The sequence below is a fragment of the Perognathus longimembris genome, chromosome 6 (assembly GCF_023159225.1).
Source record: "Perognathus longimembris pacificus isolate PPM17 chromosome 6, ASM2315922v1, whole genome shotgun sequence".
Taxonomy (NCBI): Eukaryota; Metazoa; Chordata; class Mammalia; order Rodentia; family Heteromyidae; genus Perognathus; species Perognathus longimembris.
Window position 1 is genome coordinate 21,633,808 of NC_063166.1, and position 19,157 is coordinate 21,652,964.

Genomic DNA, 19,157 nt, shown 5'->3' on the forward strand with positions numbered 1-19,157 from the left:
TACTTTCCAAGTAGCTAGGATTATGATTAGAAGTCATCATCATACTCAACCACATCCAACGCTTTTCAGAAAAGAATAAAAACAGGGCTCGGGATATAGCCTAGTGGCAAGAGTGCCTGCCTCGGATACACGAGGCCCTAGGTTCGATTCCCCAGCACCACATATACAGAAAACCGCCAGAAGTGGCGCTGTGGCTCAAGTGGCAGAGTGCTAGCCTTGAGCGGGAAGAAGCCAGGGAGTGCTCAGGCCCTGAGTCCAAAAAAAAAAAAAAAAAGAAAAGAAAAGAATAAAAACAGGGATGGGAAAATGGCTTAGTGGTAGAGTGCTTGCCTAGCATGCATGAAACCCTGGGTTGAACTCCTCAGCACCACATAAACAGAAAAAGCTGGAGTGGCACTGTAGCTCAAGTGGTAGAGCGCTTGCCTTGAGCAAAAAGGAAGCCAGGGACAGTACTCAGGCCCAGAGTTCAAGCCCTAGGACCGACAAAAAAAAAAAAAAAAGGATAAAAGCAATTCAGTGAAGGAAAAATAGCTTTTCATAGTGCTAAAGCTTTAAGACAGAACTGCAAGAGACAAAATCATGACCTGGATTTCATTCTTTAAAAAAAAAGAAATAAAATAAAGTAATCCAAAGAGTGGAAACAAGGTGAATAATTCTGTAATACAATGAAACTATGTATGAAGACATAAAAGGTCTCAATGAATGCTGCTGATAATTGGGGTTTGCAGAAATGAGAAAAGAAAAAGCAAACAAGTTATTCTGAGAAAAGCAATATACACAAGTCTGAAATTCCACAGTGAAACCTTTCAGTGAAATTTTAACACACATTTTTTAAATGAAATACAATTGGGAAAGATGGGGAAGGATGAAAGGGGTGACAGTGATCGGCATATATTGTACTCATGATCTGACATGGAACTGAAATTCACCTGTACAGCTACTTAAAGATAGTAATAATTTTTACTGGGTTTTTTTTTTCCTGTGTGTGTGCCCCATCCTGAGGTTGAATTAGAGCCTAGGCACTGTCGCTGAGTTTTCTTGTACAAGGATAGCACTCTACCACCTGAACTACCACTCTACTTTCAGCTTTTTTGGTAGTTTATTGAGGATGAGTTTCACAGACTTTCCAGCCTGGGCTGGCTTCAAACAGTGATCAGATCTCCACCTCCTGATTAGCTAGGAATAGTTTTGCTATGTAGTGCAGGCTGACTTCAAAACCTGGCCTTAGTCTACTGTTTGAGCCACAACTCCACCTCAGGGTTTTCTGGTAGGTACGTACAGATAAGAGTCTCACTAACTTTCTTGCTAGGGATAGCTGTTTTTTTTGTTTATTTGTTTTTGCCAGTCCTGGGCCTTGGACTCAGGGCCCCAGCACTGTCCTTGGCTTCTTTTTGCTCAAGGCTAACACTCTGCCACTTGAGCCACAGCGCCACTTCTGGCCATTTTCTATATATGTGGTGCTGGGGAATTTAACCCAGTGTTTCATGTATACGAGGCAAGCACTTTTGCCACTAGGCCATATTTCCAGCCCCTAGGGATAGCTCTGAACCACAATCACCAGCTCTCAGCCTGCTGGGTAACTAGGATTACATAAATGAGCCACCAGCACCGGGCTATTACATTCATGATCCAAGCCACATCAACTCTTGCCTGAATTATTTTAATACCTGAGCTTTCCACTTCTATCCTTAATTCCAACCATTTTCAGAACAGCAGACAAGGATCCCTTTACAACTGAAATTCACCTCAAGTTTCTGATGAAATTCTCCCACTAATAAAAGGCCATGTTCATCAGATACAATCAAAGTCATACTTAGCCTCCTGTTACTTCTTTTTTTGTTGTTTTTGTTTGTTTGTTTGTTTTCAGAGCTGAGGACCAAACTTGGGGCCTTGCGCTTGCCAGGCAGGCGCTCTTCCGCTGAGCTATATCCCCAGCCCCTTCCTGTTACTTCTGATCCCATTTCCTATTAGTCCAACCTCTGGCCCTTTCAGTCTCATGGCTTACTTGCTAGTACATACCCAATAGTTAAACTGTGAGAAAAGCTAAAGCAAAAAACAAATCTCTTGGGTTTCTTCTATCATCATTATTCTATGGAATAATAAAGCGAGAAAAATCAAGACTAAATCTTAACAAGTATGAATAATTGAATGACAAAAAGTCATATTTTTCTTCTAAAATTACATAATTACTACATCCCATATGCAACTGTTCATAGAGCCACTGGAGAGACATGGGATGGGACATGAGGGATAAAAGAAATCCCTGTAGTAGATACACATGGTTACAGAGGAAGAAATATTGCTATGCTCCTTGCAATAAAGAACTAAACTCCAGAAAATCTAAAGGGTTTATTCACTGACAGAGCTAGAATTAAAACTAAGGTGATCTATACCCACGTGGCTCTGCCTGACTGGCAAAATTCAAACAAATAAGAGCTTAATATAACACTTATAACGAAACAAGAAATAGAATTGAATGAACAAAGAAAAACAAGCAATTTATTTAAGAAATACAATTTTTAAAAGGAAAGAATGCCCAAACACATGATTAGAAAGTATTGAAACGATAAGATGTATTTTTCATCAAGACTGATTAAAAAAAAAAAAAAAAAACACCTACTGTTGCCAAACACTGATGGCTCATGTTTTATAATCTGAGCTTCTCAGGAAGCTGAGATCTAAGGATAATGGCTCAAAGCCAGCCCAGGATGAAAGTCCATGAGCTTCTTACTTCCAATTAACCACCAAATGTTCAAAATGAAACTGTAGCTCAAATGGTAGAGCACTAGACTGAGAACTAAAGCTCTGACATGGTGCCCAGTCCCTGAGTTCAAGCCCCAAACTGGGGAAAAAAAAAAAAAAAAAGTTTACCTGACAGCACAGTAAGTCTGGCACATCATTTCTAGAAAGCAACCTGACAATACATTTCAAACTTTAAATCATGAATATCCTCAAACCAAGAAATCTGCTTAAGCCTTCAGAAATGTTCAAGTAACATGAACATGGAAGTTTAGAAATGGAAGGCAAGTGATAAGGAAAGAGAGATTGTGTCAATTTTTTCTCAAAGATCAAGGAAATCAAGTTTAATAAAGAGAATAAACACAATGAAAAGAAAAACATTGAAAATGAGGGGGGAACGGATGCAATATCTCATTGCAAGGATTACTTACTTAGGTGAATTATTAGGAAAACTTTCATAAGACCAAATATCTAGATTCCATTCTGAATCTCTCCAGGAGAGGAGACTGAGGTTGTAGCTTAGTGGCAGGGCATGTACTTACCATCCATGGGGTCCTGGGATCAATCCTCAACACAAAGAGGAAGGGAAGAAGGGAGGGAGGGAGAAAGGAAGGGAGGGAAGGAAGGGAAGGAAAACAGAGGGATGGCGGGGGGGGGGGGGAGAAAAAGAGGGAGAGAGTGGGGGGGAGCAGGTGATGCTACTGAACATTCCTAGTTAAAATACATTTTTTCCTGGGTGGAGCCTGTAAGTCCAGCAGTTGGTAGCTCCTGATAGGAAATCCTCTCTGTGCTGGCTCACCAGAACTTCATGGTGTTGAATGCTCATTCTGGTCACCAGATGGAAGCTTTTGAAAATTACTAACAACTGGATTTAATCTCCAAGACAGAGGGAGAACAGGAGGGAAGAAAGAAGGAAAATTCTCAAAGCCAGTGGGATCAATCAAAATAGAGCCTGGGCATCAATTTTTTTTTTCCAGTAATGCTCATGCCAATGTTCTACATTACTTTTCACAGTGTGATTCCCAAAATAGAAGAATCAGCATCATGTGGAACCTATTGGAAATAAATTCTTGTGCCCCTACCAGGCATACTGAATCAGATGTATACTTACATGCATTAAAGTTTGAGTATCACTGTCTGGGAGTTATTCTTTCATTAAAACCATCTACAGTCAAGTGTCAAAGGCTCCCAAAGCCACCCAGGCAGAAAAATATGACAGAAATGTATCTCCAAATAACTAGCAAAAGGCAGGAAGTGAAGGCATGACTCATGTGGAGAGGGACACTGTGAATGAATGAAACTGAATGAATAAACCTGAGAGAAAGAGCACAAGGCTTTGAATTCAAGTCCCACTGACCAAAAAAAAAAGTCTGGAATGTATCAAAAACACAAACAATTCCAAAGGTATTAACTAGACATATCTTCAAAGCAATATATAAATGACTGATAACCCTATATGAAAATGTGCCAATATAATTAGCCACGGGGAAAGGCAAATCAAAACCACAAGGTTTTCACACTCACTGAGATGACAAGAACCAAGGAAAAGTGTGGACAACAAATGGATTACAGTACTGAGAGTGAAAGAGAGAACAGAGTTAGAGGAGGTACAAAAGCAATCCTTAAGGACTTGAAATTTAAGTGTCACATCGAGAAATGGTCTAAAATTAAGGCCAAGCAGCAGCCACAGAAGAAGAAAATAGGTCAATCAAGGAACAACAACAACAAAAGACAGTATGTGGAGGAAATATACGGGGTCTGAGCTGCTGAGTCAAGTGAAAGATTACATAAGATATATGAATATGTCCCCTGGATTTACTTATATGGAAATCATAGCAGTTCCATGAAATGATAATGGCAAATTACTAAGAAATTAGATACTCTTCCTGCAAATTCTGGTGTGTAACATTCTACTCAGACACAAAAGGTTTAAAATAAATTAGTACCTTGATGATCTGTGATTAATCTCAGGTCCTCTTGAAAGATGACTCTGGAAAAGAAAAACTGATTTGAATATACAAACACCCAATAAGTACACACACAGAAAGACACAGACAGACACACACCCTTAGGAATCTCTAAAAACTACCTAAAAACAAACTCCATAAAAGACTGCTTTCATAGAGTAGGTTTATGTCCTTCTAACTTCTGGCTGACTGCTGCAGGTGTGCATAGTTTAAAAAATAAAATAAAATAAAATAAAGCACGTTATCCAACACTACACCACACAGCCCAATGCAAGTAACCAAGTACAAAACAGGAACAAAGTACCGAGTTACGTACCAAAGCACCCTCTACCGGAGGGCGGGGGGGGGCGGGGGGGAGGAGAACTTAATGCTCCGAGACTCAGGTTTTATGAGTAAAGGGGGGCGGGGGGGAGAACGTGAAAAGGCAAGACTACATCACTAACAACGCACAAAGCCTCGCCACTCTGCAGAGTCGATAATAAACGAAGGGAAACCTGCCTCCGGGAAAAGAACCTCCGCCAAATACCCCAGACCGACCCCGCGCCCCCGAGGCCCACGCCGCACTCAAACAAATGCGCCATCGTCCCGAGACATTCGGGAACTACACAGCCAAGGAGCTCCGTCTTCACGCCAGGCCTACCCTGACCCGCCCGCCACTCCAACCCAGCTGTCAGGAAACAACAAACCTGGCCACGGCGAAAGAAACCCACTCGTTCCTGTCAGGAAACTGCACGGACCTCAGATGGAGCGCGCCATGACACCTACGTCCCCGGCCGTATTCGTTGACGCAGGCACGTCGACGGCGGCCGGGACGGACCAAACTACGTCACCGCCGGAAGCGCGCGTGCGGATGGGACTTCCTTTAGGAGAGATGGCCTTTGCAGTTCCTTTGGGTTGCCAGGCTGGGCTGCCAGATCCCGGAATCTACACCTTCTTCGAGTCGCTCAGTAACTAACTTCTGCTGAACCCTTTATAATGCGTCGGGGGAGAGGGAGACTACTAAGCGCTGCACATAAACATTACCCACAATTTATTTAGGATTAGTGTTCCTACTTTGCAAAAGAGTGACTTGAGAGCGTGAGTTACCTGCAGAAGTTACTCTGACCAATACTGATTACGCCCTGGGCTCAATCTACTTGTCACCAAGACTGCTCTTGGCACAACATTGTACTTACTTCCAAATCCATTGACATCTTAAATTCAAGTAAATCACCGAACGTGAAACGAATTGGGGAAATTGTTGTTTGAGATTTCATTTTACAGGTTATTTTGGAATGTTCAGAAGGCGGCTTAGTTCATCGATGGAGAAAGAAACTTCTATGGAGTATACTAATTCTGACTGGGTTGCTTTACATTTGTTATCTGCCTTTCTCGTTCTTTTGCCAAGACACTGCATTTGAGTTCTGATTATCAGAAGAATATCTCCAGTTCAAAAAGTGGGAGGCCACAAGCCATGAACAACGATCCTGAATCATGCATTCCATGCCCTGCCTTGGGTATCACTACAGTTGAAAATAACTGCTTTATCTTGCAAAAGTATCTCCTAATAGTCCTCCATTTAAATGGCACCCTTTTCTGTATTCATCCATTGCCATCAGACAATCGAGGACCTAGGATCCACTGCAGTCCTTGCTCAGCAGATCTACAATTGTATGTTTTTTGTCCCTTCTTTTTCATAATTTTAAGTAGATACTGCATTATGTTCTTGCAATCCCATAGTCTGGCACATAACTGCAAATTTACCCCTCTCTACGCATTCCTTCAATAAATGACTACTGCTTTTCTCCAAAATCTAGTTCAGTTTAAAAAAAAAATTATTGAGCCAGGCATTCACTAATGCCTGTATTCCTAACTACTGAGGAGGCTGAGACTGGGGACTGGCTTGAAGCCAGCTTAGGTAAGAAAGTCCATGAGACTCTTGTCTCCAAGTAACCATCAAAAAGCCAGAAATGGAGCTGTGGCTCAAGTAGGTAAAGAGCCAGGCTTAAGGACAGTGCTCAGGCCCCAATTCTGATGCACAGAGAAAGAAATGAATATGCACCCCATAACACCAAGTGCAAGATACCCACCAGAACTAGAGAGGAAGAAAATGACACTGGAAACTGTGATATCAAGCTTGAGTAGAAAATAGTGATTACTGTGGAAGATGAACATACAGGTGAAGTAATGGCTGGATTGGTTTCACGTAGGGAGGGGAGAGTGAAAGAAAATTCATAGAGGCCAGAAATTGTGAAGTATTTGGTTATACAATCAACAAAAGTGAAGTTGAATGGTGATAGAGGAGTGCTGGAGAGGGAGGTGCAAGGACTTGATTAAGGTAAACCCTGTATGGTAAAACATGGACATTAAACTTGATCTTGAGTACACTAGATATCATGAAAGTATCTGAGTAGATTATTCTCTTGAAAGAAGCTTTTCCTAATTATCATCAATTATTCAAGGGGGTTAGATTTTGACATATCCATATACACATACACTGTATCTTGATTAGACTCACCTTCTCCATCACCCATTCCCTTTCCCCTTTCCTTTTCTCCAAATCAATTTCAACAAGCTTCACTGTTGTATTTTCACATCTACCTGTAAGATATTTTTACCACCTTCACCTTTCTTCACCCTCTCCTTTCATACTCCCCGCTCCCACTAGAGCACATACCAAAGATACCATCTGTTCTACATTCCAGTCATTCACTTTTTAAGTGTATGCTAATTGTTCAAAGGATTTTCACATGGTATTTGATAGATGCATATGTAGTAATATACTCAAATTGAGCCCCTCATTTATTCTAACTTGAACTATTCCTCTTGTTCCCTCTTATTCAAGAGCTTTCAGTGAGTTTTAATATCTTCATTAACAGGTACACTGTATTTCAGTTGTTCACTAACTGACATTCTCCTCTCCCCTCTCATCACATCAGACAGTATACAAATTACAATTATAAAGGTTATATGATTATATAGATATGACACTAGGAAAATGTGAAATTACATCTATATCCAGAATGACTCAACTTTTATTAGTCTTCATTAATTACAGAAAACGGAATAAAAGGCAAACAATTAAGTCAGATAACTCATCCTCAGTGAATAATAAAAATAGAATAAAATGTAAAACTTTAGGATTATATTTAGATTTAGCTTACAATCTGAGCAATAAGCCATTATGTATACAAATTTATATCAATCAATATTTGGTAGCAAGGGCTGGGAATGTAGCTTCATGGTAGAGTGCTTTCCTAGCATGCATGAAGCCCTGGGTTCAATTCCTCAGTACCCCATAAACAGAAGTGGCTCTGTGGCTCAAGTGATAGAGTGCTAGTCTTGAGCAAAAAGAAGCCAAGGACAGTTCCCAGTACCCGAGTACTGGCCAAAAAAAAAAAGAGGGAAAATGTAATAGGAAGTGTTCATGAAAGTCTTTATGTAGAATAATAGATAAATGTAGCAAAATAATATTTTCCTCTCATATGAGATGAAAAAGGCAAGTAATGAATTATCTTAATTTTTATAGTTCATTAAGTCACCATTCATTACAAAAATATATTGTTATTAATATTGTATTGCATGTGACAAAATCCAGCTCTAATTTCTTCAGCAACATGAGTAGGGAGTGACACATGAAAAGCGAAGCTATATCTAGGGATTTAGATTGAATCTAATGAAAAATTTACCCATCTGGCAGCATAAGAGAGTTTATTAGCTTATACTATTTGGGACAGGCACTGTTGAATTTTATGGTTATGTCTCTATACATTCTTGGGAAGATATTTAAGGTGTTGAATAAATCCAAGAAGAAAGATGATTGATAATAGGGATAGAAAGAAAAAAAAGAAGGAATATTATATCTATTTTTTAAAAGAATCTGTTTATAGTGAATGAATGTTTCAATGTAGAAAATAGGAGAAAGATGCCAATGTTAAATGAACTGAGAAAAGATAATTGGAAAATAAAATGTGAAGGTCCTGTTCATTTTGGACTAATGCCTTGTAATGTCACCACTAGGGGTCAGACTGCTATACTTCGGATACTAGCTATTCTATTCATTTACACAAACAGGTTTGGTACACTTGTATAATTAATTTTGTCTTTTCATTCTCCTACTCTCAGTACAAGTAGTTTAGAGGCTGTACAAGTGGCCTGTGGCCGAGGCCAGAGCAATGAGAACACCACATTCCCCTGCCACTGAGCATGTAACCCACACCAGGCCAGAGCAAATTCTGGGCTCTCTGTCAACTGCAAGAATCTGAGGCTGAAGCTTCCAGTGGTACAAGGAGGAGAATACCAGCCTAAGGCAAAAATCTATTTCAAAAGAAAGCAGAGTCTAGTGATGAAGGAAGAATTCAGTAAGTTCTCATGACAGCCGGAAGGCCCTTACACTCATAGTACTTTGATTAGGCTTTATTTCTGAGCTGTTTTAAGTAAAACTTCCCCTTCCTCCCCTTAAGATATTTAGAATGGATTCCCATCACTTGCAATCAAAAGAGTTCAGGATAAAGTTGTCACTGCTATACATGCACTTATTGATTAGAAAATAATAATCTGCTACTTTTTTCTAACTCTCTGATTACTTATATGCATCAATTTACATTTCAAGTGGGAGAGCTATTTTTCAGCAATATATGACTCAATAAATAACGTATTTGTTGGGATGGAAGTGTAGCTCAGTAGTTTTAGAGTACTTGCTTAACAGGCATAGAGCCTTACATTCAACACCCGCTGCTGTAAACAATAATAGCAATAAAAAGTGTGTTGAGTTATATAGTAACATATTTATTGTGTCTCTAGAGTATAACTAGGATTGTTCCAAGTGCTTAAGAAACAGAATGTATCAAATTCTCTGCCCTCTTCAAAATTTACACAAAAATAGATAGGTAAACAGCCCTCAAGGTAAATATGATATATATTTCATTGTATACTTAATAGTGATAAAGAGGCAGAAAATTACAGCAGATTAAAGAGAATGAAAAATCAGAATTATCAGGTGCCAGTGGCTCACACTTGTAATCCTAGGTACTCAGGAGGCTGAGATCTGAGAACGGTGGTTCTAAGCCATCCTGGGCAAGAAAGTCCCTGAGACTCTTATCTTCAATAAACTAATCTGAAAGGGCAGGAAGTGGCACTGTGGCAGAGTGCTAGCTTTGAGAAGAAAGAGACTCAGGGACAGTGTCCAGGCACAGAGTTTAAGTCCCAGAACTGGCAAAAAAAAATTTTAACTTCATTTTTTTCCCTCAATGAAAAACAAAAGACAGTTAAGAAAAAGTCTCATGAAATACAAATTTTAGTTAGCCAAAGAATATGTAGGGGAAATATGTAAGCAAAAACAACTCCAAGAGAAGCACACAGAAGGATTCTATTGTTGACATTATCATTAAAGTTCTAGATGAATTTCCTGTGGCGTACCCTATGTGGTTACTGTATATGATTTTGATACACTAGATATTGTATATATGCCTACCTGATCTAGGGAAGGGAAAGAAAAATGAGGGGGTAAGATGTCACAAGAAATGTATACTGCCTTGTATGTAACTGTACCCCCTTTGCACAACACCTTGTCAATAAAATTTAATTTTAAAAAGAAATGTAAAATTAAAGGTGTATGCTTATGACGAATTGATCTACATAATAAAGATAAAGCAACACATTTCCCTAAAAAATAAGAATATGTAAGAGCAAAGGAATTAGTCAAGGAAAAGGCCCTAAGTGATGAACATGGCCAAAAACATTTGAGAAACAACAAGAAGGTCAGAATTTTTTAAATGGAGTAAGGGTACAGTGCAAAGGTAAAAACCAGATAGTGTACAGAAAGAATCCAAACCATGTAATACTTCTTAGGTCATAATTGGGACCTTGGCCTTTACTCAGAAAGAAATGAGAACCATTAGAGGATGATGAGAAGAAGCGTGAATAACAGAGGTCAATTCCAAGGCTGTTCAATACTCCATACCAGCATTGACAGTGCCCTGTACCAGGGAAGTAACAGAAGAGGTGAAAAGAAGTATCTGGATTCAGGACAACATTGCAGATATAACCCATCAAATACCCTGCAAATACCCTGTTCTTTGAATAGGACAAAAGAGGTGGGCAGGGGGGAGAAATACAGGATGGATTTAAAGTTCCCAGCCTGGATAAAAAGAACCCAATTGTTATGAACAGAAACAAAAACAATTGCAGATGGAGAAAGTTTGGGAGGGAAAGGGAGAGATCAAGAACTCAGAGTTTCTTTTTTAAATTTACTTTCCTATTTTTTTAACTTTTCATCTTGAAATAATTTCATACTTGTTAAAAGTTTGCAACAATATTACAATTAACTCATCTGTAGCCTTCATCCAGCTTCTCCAGATGGCAAAATATTATATAAGAAAAGTAAAATAATTAAAACCAGGAAATTAAAATTGACACATGCCACAAACTGTCCCAATCTTGGAGACATTCCTCATTTCTTTTCACTCCTATATGTTCTTTATGCTTTTGGAGGATAATGACCAGTTGTTTTGTAAAATGTCCCTCCTATTTGAGTTGTCTGATGTCTTACAACTAAATCTTTGGCAAGAAAATCACAGAAGCGAAGCTCTGCCTTTCTCAGCCTATTATATCAGAGGCCCGTGCTATATCTCATTAACGGTGGTGCACTTTGAACGCTTAGGCTCTCCACTGTGAACTGCTTTTCCCTTTGTTATTAGTGTCTTGTGGGAAGATTCTTTGAGATTATAAAAGTATCTTGTTTCAAAGCATGTTTTTGCCCTCTAATTGTAACATCCCTCAGTGATACTTGCAGGCAACAATTATTACTGTAGTGTTTGCCAAATGGTAATTTTCCATTTCTATCACTCCTCCTTGCATGATTGAATCAGGTTTCCTTTTTCATTTATCCATTCATCTTTTTGTATTAGTATAAGCTTGTGCTGTTTATTTTATCCTAGAGCATATACTAATTGCTAACATTTTTTTGTGGTTCAAATTACTCCAAAGTTAGCTAGGACTTTTAGATTGTGTTCTCTCTCTATGTTTGATATATATGCATACTTATATAAATATATTATAAATGCATAGATGTATATGTATATTTATATACACATATGTATGTGTATATATATGCCTATATAGTATATGTATATACATACATAGTATGTATTACATATATACAGAAATATAACATATATAATAAGGAATGAATATAAATAAAATTAATAAATATAATCTAATAAAAATAATAATATATTTTATGTAACCACAAAAGGTTTCAGGTTCATGTTGCATTTTCTCCATACCAATCCTGCAATCAACCAGTTCTCCAGGAAGCCATGGTTCCTATTAACTTTAAATGGGCACTAGTATACTCATTACTTCTGGGTGTCAACGCTTCAGCATGCCAGATTTAAACATGTTCAAGTTGAAATGCTTATGAGAAATACAGATGGATAATTTATCTGGAAGTTGGATTTATGATGCATCAGTCAAGAAGAAGTTTGGGATGAAGATATACATTTGGGAATCACTGGCATATGAGTGATATGTCAATCCAGGAAACTAATTGGTATTGCCTATGGAGTGAAATAGAACTAAAGACTGGAAACTGGAGCCAATATTGAAATGAAGAAGAAGAGGGAAAGCTAGGAGACAATACTGAGAAGGAACAACAAGGAGGTAGGAAGACAACTGAGAATGTGGCATTCCAAAAGCCAAGTGGCCTCCCTCCCAGAGGAGGAAGTCACCAGCATTGCTAAGTGATGCAGGTAGTCTGAGTCAGATGAAGATTGATATATGATCATCAGATGGAGCCATGTGAAACAACATGATTGGTGGAGTGATGTGAGAAAAAGTTGAGTGTAGTGAATTCGAGGATAAAGAAGGGAAGAGACTAGAAACAGGAAGCATAGACAAAGATAGCTTTTTTTGTTTGTTTGTGTGCTAGCCATGGGGCTTGATCTCTAGGCCTGGGTGCTGTCACTGAGCACTTTTGTCCAAAGCTAGTGCTCTACCACTTGTGCCACAGCTTCTCTTCCAGCTTCTTGGTGGTTAAATAGAGATAAGAGTCTCATGGATTTTCCTGCTAAGCTGACTTCGAACCATGATCCTCAGATCTCAGCTCCTGAGATGCTAGGATTACAGGCATAATTCTACAGGCTTGGGCCATCAGTACCAGAAAACGTGGCAATTTTGATGCAAAGAGAAGAAATGTGGGACTATTCTAATGGAGAAAATAGGTTCAAAAGGAAAAGTGTGGTTTTTAAAATAAGAGAAACAAGAACATGCTTTTGTTCTAAATAAGAACAACCCCCAGAAACGGAAAGATGGATAACATAGTAGGGGAGAGGACTAATGAAGTGATATTCCTAAGGGATTGGCAGATCTCTCTCTCTCACTCACTTGCTCGCTCGCTTGCTCGCTTGCTCTAGCTCTGTGTGTGTGTGTGTGTGTGTGTGTGTGTGCGCGCGCGCACGCGCGGGTGCTGGTACTCAGTGCCTGGTCACTATCCCAGAGCTATTGTGCTCAAGACTAGCACTCTACAATTTGAGCCACAGCTCCACTTTCAGCATTTTATTCTTTGGTATTTAATTGGAGATTGCAAATATGAGTCTCACAAGCTTTCCTGCCCTAGCTGACTTTGAACCAAGATCCTCAGATCTCAGGCTCCTGAGTAGCTAGAAGTTTACACACAAAATACCAACTCCTGGCACATTGACAATTTTTAAGCATTGGGCCATAGAAGAGGGGTTTTTTTGGCCTAGTTTAAAAATTAAAAACATTTGGCTAATGTTATTTTTAAAAATTTTTTATTAAAAGGTGATGTACGGAGGGATTTCAGTTACATAAGTCAGGTAAGGGGTACATTTCTTTTTGGACAATGTCACCCTTCCCTCACACTCTCCCAGTTTTTCCCTCCCATCCTTGCTCACAAATTATCTAGTTCATTTTCAACATTGTGTCTAGTGAGTACCACTGCTGCATTTATGTACCTTTGGTCCGCCATTTCTTTGCCTCCTCTTACCCTCCCCAAAACAGATAAATGAACAAACATGACAGAAAGGAAAACAACATCAAAGAAAAAACTTTTTGTTTCCATTTCTGAGTTCATTTAGATAAATATTACTTCATATGATCAGATGTACATACGCATTGAGCATTTGTGTCACTCTCCTAAGAGTGGTCTCACTGTGTGTGGATGCCTAGAGTCCTGTATAATTTATCATACTCCAATGTACTTTAGATCTAGCTACTACCTATGAAAGAAAACATACACATTTGTCTCTCTGAGCTTGGCTTCCCTCACTTAACATGATTTGTCCTAGATCCATCCATTTCCCTGCAAATGACATAGTGTTATTCTTTCTAATGACTGCAAAATCCCATTGTGTGTAAGTACCACATGTTGAGCATCCATTCACCTATTATAGGGCATTTGGGCTGTTTCCATAGCTTGGCCATTGTCAGTAGGGCAACAATGAACATGAGTGCAAGTGCCTTTTTAGTATCCTGGCTTGTGATGTTCTGTGTAGATACCCAGGTGTGGTATAACTGGGTCATAAGGAAGGTCTATGCTTAAATTTGTGAGGAACCTCCAGACTGCTGTCCAGAGTGGCTGTACTAGTGTACATTCCCACCAACAGTGTAATAAGGTTCATTTTTGCCCACATCCCCACCAACATTTGTTGCTGATCAATTTCACAATGTTGGCCAATCGGGTTGGAGTGAGATAAAGTTTTACAGTTGTTTTGATTTGCACTTCCTTTATGGCCAGGGATGTGTTTCCTCGTGTGTGTGTGTGTGTGTGTGTGTGTGTGTGTGTTGCCATTCTTACTTCTTCTGAGAAGTCTGCCCTTAGCTCCCTTGCTCCTGTAGTGATTGATTTATTAGCTTTGAGAGGGATTAATTTCTTGCGCTCCTTGTATATTTTGGATATTAGGTCTTTGTTGGCAAAATTACTGGTAAAGATCTTCTCCCAATCTGTTGGCTGTCTTTCTAGTTTAGTAACTATGTCTTTTGCTGTTCAGGAACTTTTTATTTTGATGTAATCCCATATGTCACGTCTCTTCTATCTCCTCTACCCCTAGGTGACATTATTTTTAAAACCTAAAATTAAAGACACGATAATATTTTTTGCATTAAAAATTGTATTAATTCCTGATTTTTTGAATCAACTAATGAGGAATTTGGAGGTTTGGTATTTTTGGTTTTGTTTTTGGTTTTGCCAATCATGAGGCTTGCTCTCAGGGCCTAAGCTTCTTTTTGCTCAAGGCTAGCACTCTACCACTTGTGCCACAGCACCACTTCTGGCTTTTTCTATATATGTGATACTGAGGAATCAAACCCAGGGCTTCATGTATGCAAGGCAAACACTACCACTAAGCCATATCCTGAGCCAGGGTTTGGTTTTTTGTTTTAAGTTCAAGAATTTCAGTTCAAGGCTCCTACTTGCTAGAGAGGCTTTCTACTACTTGAGCCAAACCTCCAGCCTTTTTGCTTTGTGTTTGTTTGCAGGCACCATGGTTTGATCTCAGAGCTTTCAGCTTATTTGCTAAGTTGGCACACTCCACTTGAGCCACATCTCTAATCTGACTATTTTGGGGATGGAATTTCTTGGACTTTCTAGCCTGGCTTCAAACCTCAATCCTCTGGATTCAGCATCATAAATAGCTATAAGCTATCATGTCCAGACATGATTGTCTTTAAAAAAAAAAAAAGCAACAACAAAACCCACAGAGCTCTCTAGTAAAACATAGCAGTGACTATGAACTGTCAACTATATTATTACACCAGAACTCTTTGTCCTGTCAAGTATAAGAAGGTGGTTACTGCCAGGAAGATGTGAAAGGGGAATTTTTATTTTATTTCAATCTTAGGGTATTTGTGGCTTCTGTTTGGGGATGGGAAGGAGAAAAACCAATACATTCACCAAATGCACTCCACTGGCCAGTCTCTCACTGGCATCTTTCCAAATATTTTCTTAGAAGTGATAAATCTGTAGGAGAAATTCAGGGATTTGCAATTCCACCAAAAGCAAATCTCTTTTTAAGTGTGTGTGGTGAAAAGAACAAAGGGCAGAGAGGGTTTACCAATGAGAAACTCTTTGTCCAAGAACAGAACACAAGCCTGCAGCAGCTGATTTTATGAGAATTTACTTCCTAACCTATAGAAGAAGCAGACTTAAATGGCAACAGCTGTGAGAGGAGAGAGCAGAGGAAATGTATTCCATTTCAGTTTATTTGCTTATTCTAAATTTATTGAAGACTGTCTTTGAGGTTGTCCATTCAACAGGACAGTTAAGAGAAGAGATCAAAAGAAAAAGCAAGCCAGGAAAAGACAAAGGAAACAAGATGTTTGGTTTTAATTTTATTGTATTCTTATATTTCCTTTCTATGATTTCTCAAATGATTGGTAAGAATAAGGAAAGACATATTTAGTGAAAAACAACCAGGAAGTTGTCAAAGCATTTATTTTTAAAGCCTATATTTAATTATGCTACATATAAATATAGATAAAATTCATGTCCTAAATGAAGTTGCTCTATACAAAACTACCCCCTGTAGTTGTGATATATCATTATAGAAATAGTGATGCTTATTTAATTGATTTATTTATTATCTTCACTAATAGAGGAAAATTCTAAGGTAATTATTCAAAACATAGGTGTATATATTTGGTTTTGAAAAATATGTATAATAGTAATGAGTTACGGGTATATTTTAAACATTCCAAGATCTCTTAAAAACTTCAAATAACTAGAGCATCCTGAATAAGCGTATATTCAGCTCATAGCCTAGCCTAGCTCTATCTGCATTTATTGAATTTTGGACAGCTGCAAGGTTCCTAATCACCTACTCAGCAAGTAGACTGGACCTTCATTGTTTTCCCTTATACAGAAAGACCTCCTCTTACCTACCTGCATTTTATAGGACTCAAGAAAAGCATGGACAACCTCAGCCTCAATCAGTGACTGAGTTGAGTTCCTCTGGCACTGTGGTGGACTCAACAACTTCACATAACCATTGGAAGAAGACCTGCTGGTAGCCGTGAGTTCCCACTGACCATTTAAGAAAATCAGATCACCGGGCATTAGTGGCTCATGCCTATTATCTTAGCTACCCAGGCCCAGAGTCCAAGCCTCACAATTACAAGAAAACAAAACAAACAAACAAACAACAACATCATGGACTGTGATAATCCCTTAATCTAAAATGAGCCCCTCACCAAATTGAACCAAGCAGAACTCTTTCCCCATGAATTAAACATTGAGATTAGGAGATTCCAGAATCATTGCATTGTACATCCCCATCCAGTATATTGTTTTAGCCAAGTTATATATTAGAGATCTTCTGTGTGACTATTGGGGGGGGGGGGGGGAAAGCACTTCTAGAGACAAAGAAGGAAAAGGCAGAGATGCAGAGGGAAGTCTTGAAATCGTTCTTTAAAGCCACACCATATTCTTCAATCTTCTTTCTCTAAGGGTACAATTTTGAGTTTCCATATTAATTTCCTTTTTGAAATTAACTGCAGGTGATTTCTTACTGTCGGGCAAGAGTCTTCTTACGAATTCTGCAGCCTAGAGGTAACAGCAGAGAAGGCAAATTAATGTACTCACCTATATTTGAGAATTTGTACAAGGGATTGTAGAAAGACAGGAGAGGAAGGAAATTGAAGATACCAAATGAGAATGTAGAAGAAATAGCTTAAAATGATGAACAGATTGAGTGGGAAATCCAACATGTAATATATTGAACTAGAAGGGAGAGGGCTGAGTTGGAGGTCAGATTGTGATGGGCTTGTGACCTTGTGGGACTCAGGAAATGAGAGGAAGAGAAATGTTCTAAAAGTGAGATTTCAAAAGTAGAAAAGTCGGGGCTGGGGATATGGCCTAGTGGCAAGAGTGCCTGCCTCGTATACATGAGGCCCTGGGTTCGATTCCCCAGCACCACATATACAGAAAATGGCCAGAAGTGGTGCTGCGGCTCAAGTGGCAGAGTGCTAGCCTTGAGCAAAAAGAAGCCAGGGACAGTATTCAGGCCCTGAGTCCAAGCCCCAGGACTGGCCAAAAAAAAAAAAAAAGTAGAAAAGTCCTAAGTTGTAACAAGATCTAGGATGTGGCTGAGAAAGTAAAGAGTAGAAAGGAAGTAATAGTAGTTAGATGAAGGGGCTCTGAGGCTGAAAAGTGGCATGTATAATTTGCCTAGAAGAGTGGGAGAAGTTAGGTAAAGAAGAATGTGAGCCAAGTACCAAAGCTTTGTTAAATAAGCATTTGTTAGAAGTATGGACAATTGACATAATGAAAATTATATTGGAGAATTAATTCTCCAATGTCAATAATGAGATAGTAAATGAATGAAGTATTGTAGAGAAGGTCCTGACATAGTCAAATATAGAATTGATATTTGGAATAAATTAACTGAGTTAGAGAAACTATATTTATAATGAATACAAAATGTTCTCTGGCCACTCAGTTGCTATAAAAGAAACAGAAGTTAATGCCAAAAAATATAAGACAAAATCCAATAAATTACATGAAAAATCCTAATTTCTCAAAATAATGAACTTGTTTATCACAAAGAAGACTAAAAACACAATTTAGTCTAAAAATAATTATGTTGGAAAATGACTTTGAGAAAGCACTTTTCAGAACCCATAAAATGCAGGTAAAATCTTTGAAGAAGAAAATATCTTCCTTTATATTATTTTATTTTTAACAGAAAGACAATTACTCAATCAGAACCTTAGAAGAGTAAATTTTGAAATCCTGCATGAGATAAAACTAAAAGCTTATTTGAAAATTAAGAAACACACACTTGAGAGGAGGGAAGATGGCACCGCCACAGTAGGGAGGCACCCGAACTTGCTCCAACTGAATAGTGAGCTGGGAACTCTAGCACCCAACACCCCATCAAGAATCCAGCAAACCCAACAACCAGAAGCAACAGAGGAACTCAGGAAACAAAAAAGAACAAAAAAAGAAGAGCCTGTAGCCTGCACGGAGCCGAAAAATCTCCGGGGTACCCTCCCCCCACCCGCTGACCCTGACCCGAACAGGGCCAGGCTGGGAAAGGCAACCCAGTGCCAGCAAACCAACTGCTGAAAAGTCACGCCAGGAGCGCAGAGTCCAGATGGCAGGAGCTCCAAGGACCCCAGAACTGAGTGCAGACTGACAGAGACACTGGAGCTGCAAAACCGAATGGCCAGGAGCGGACGTAGGCAGCAGGGGAACCGGGCAGTGCAGACAGGGAGAGCCGGAGACACCACCACCAAACGACCAATCACCGAACCCCAGCACCACAGCCCCGAGGAGCCTGCGACCACGCGTGACGCTCACACTATCCTGGACCAGTAAGTTCCCCATTAACCTCCCCGCCATGGGAAACCAGCTGTAGCAGAGACCCAAGGCCTGCAAGGAAACTAGAGCTCCCTCCCTCCCCCTCCCTACCCCAAGGGAACAAAGGAGCCAGCCACAAGTAAGGTGGCAAGGGG

General features: G+C 39.3%; 1 protein-coding gene and 1 long non-coding RNA gene across 4 annotated transcripts in view; one reads left to right on the top strand and one right to left on the bottom strand.

Moving 5' to 3' along the window:
• Nucleotides 1–5,509, bottom strand: part of Cdkal1 (CDK5 regulatory subunit associated protein 1 like 1) — a 533,240-nt gene extending 527,731 nt beyond the window's left edge. For all 3 annotated transcript variants that reach the window (XM_048348394.1, XM_048348392.1, XM_048348393.1), the window contains exons 1-2: nt 5,393–5,509; nt 4,686–4,729 (exon numbers count right to left, since the gene is read on the bottom strand). The gene's annotated coding sequence lies outside the window, so the exon portion shown is untranslated. The remainder of the gene's footprint in view (nt 1–4,685; nt 4,730–5,392) is intronic.
• LOC125352979 lies at nt 858–14,491 on the top strand. The gene is made up of 3 exons (XR_007211225.1): nt 858–967; nt 3,498–3,500; nt 14,443–14,491. It is a non-coding gene; the product is annotated as an uncharacterized LOC125352979 (long non-coding RNA).
• Nucleotides 14,492–19,157: the final 4,666 nt, after the last annotated feature.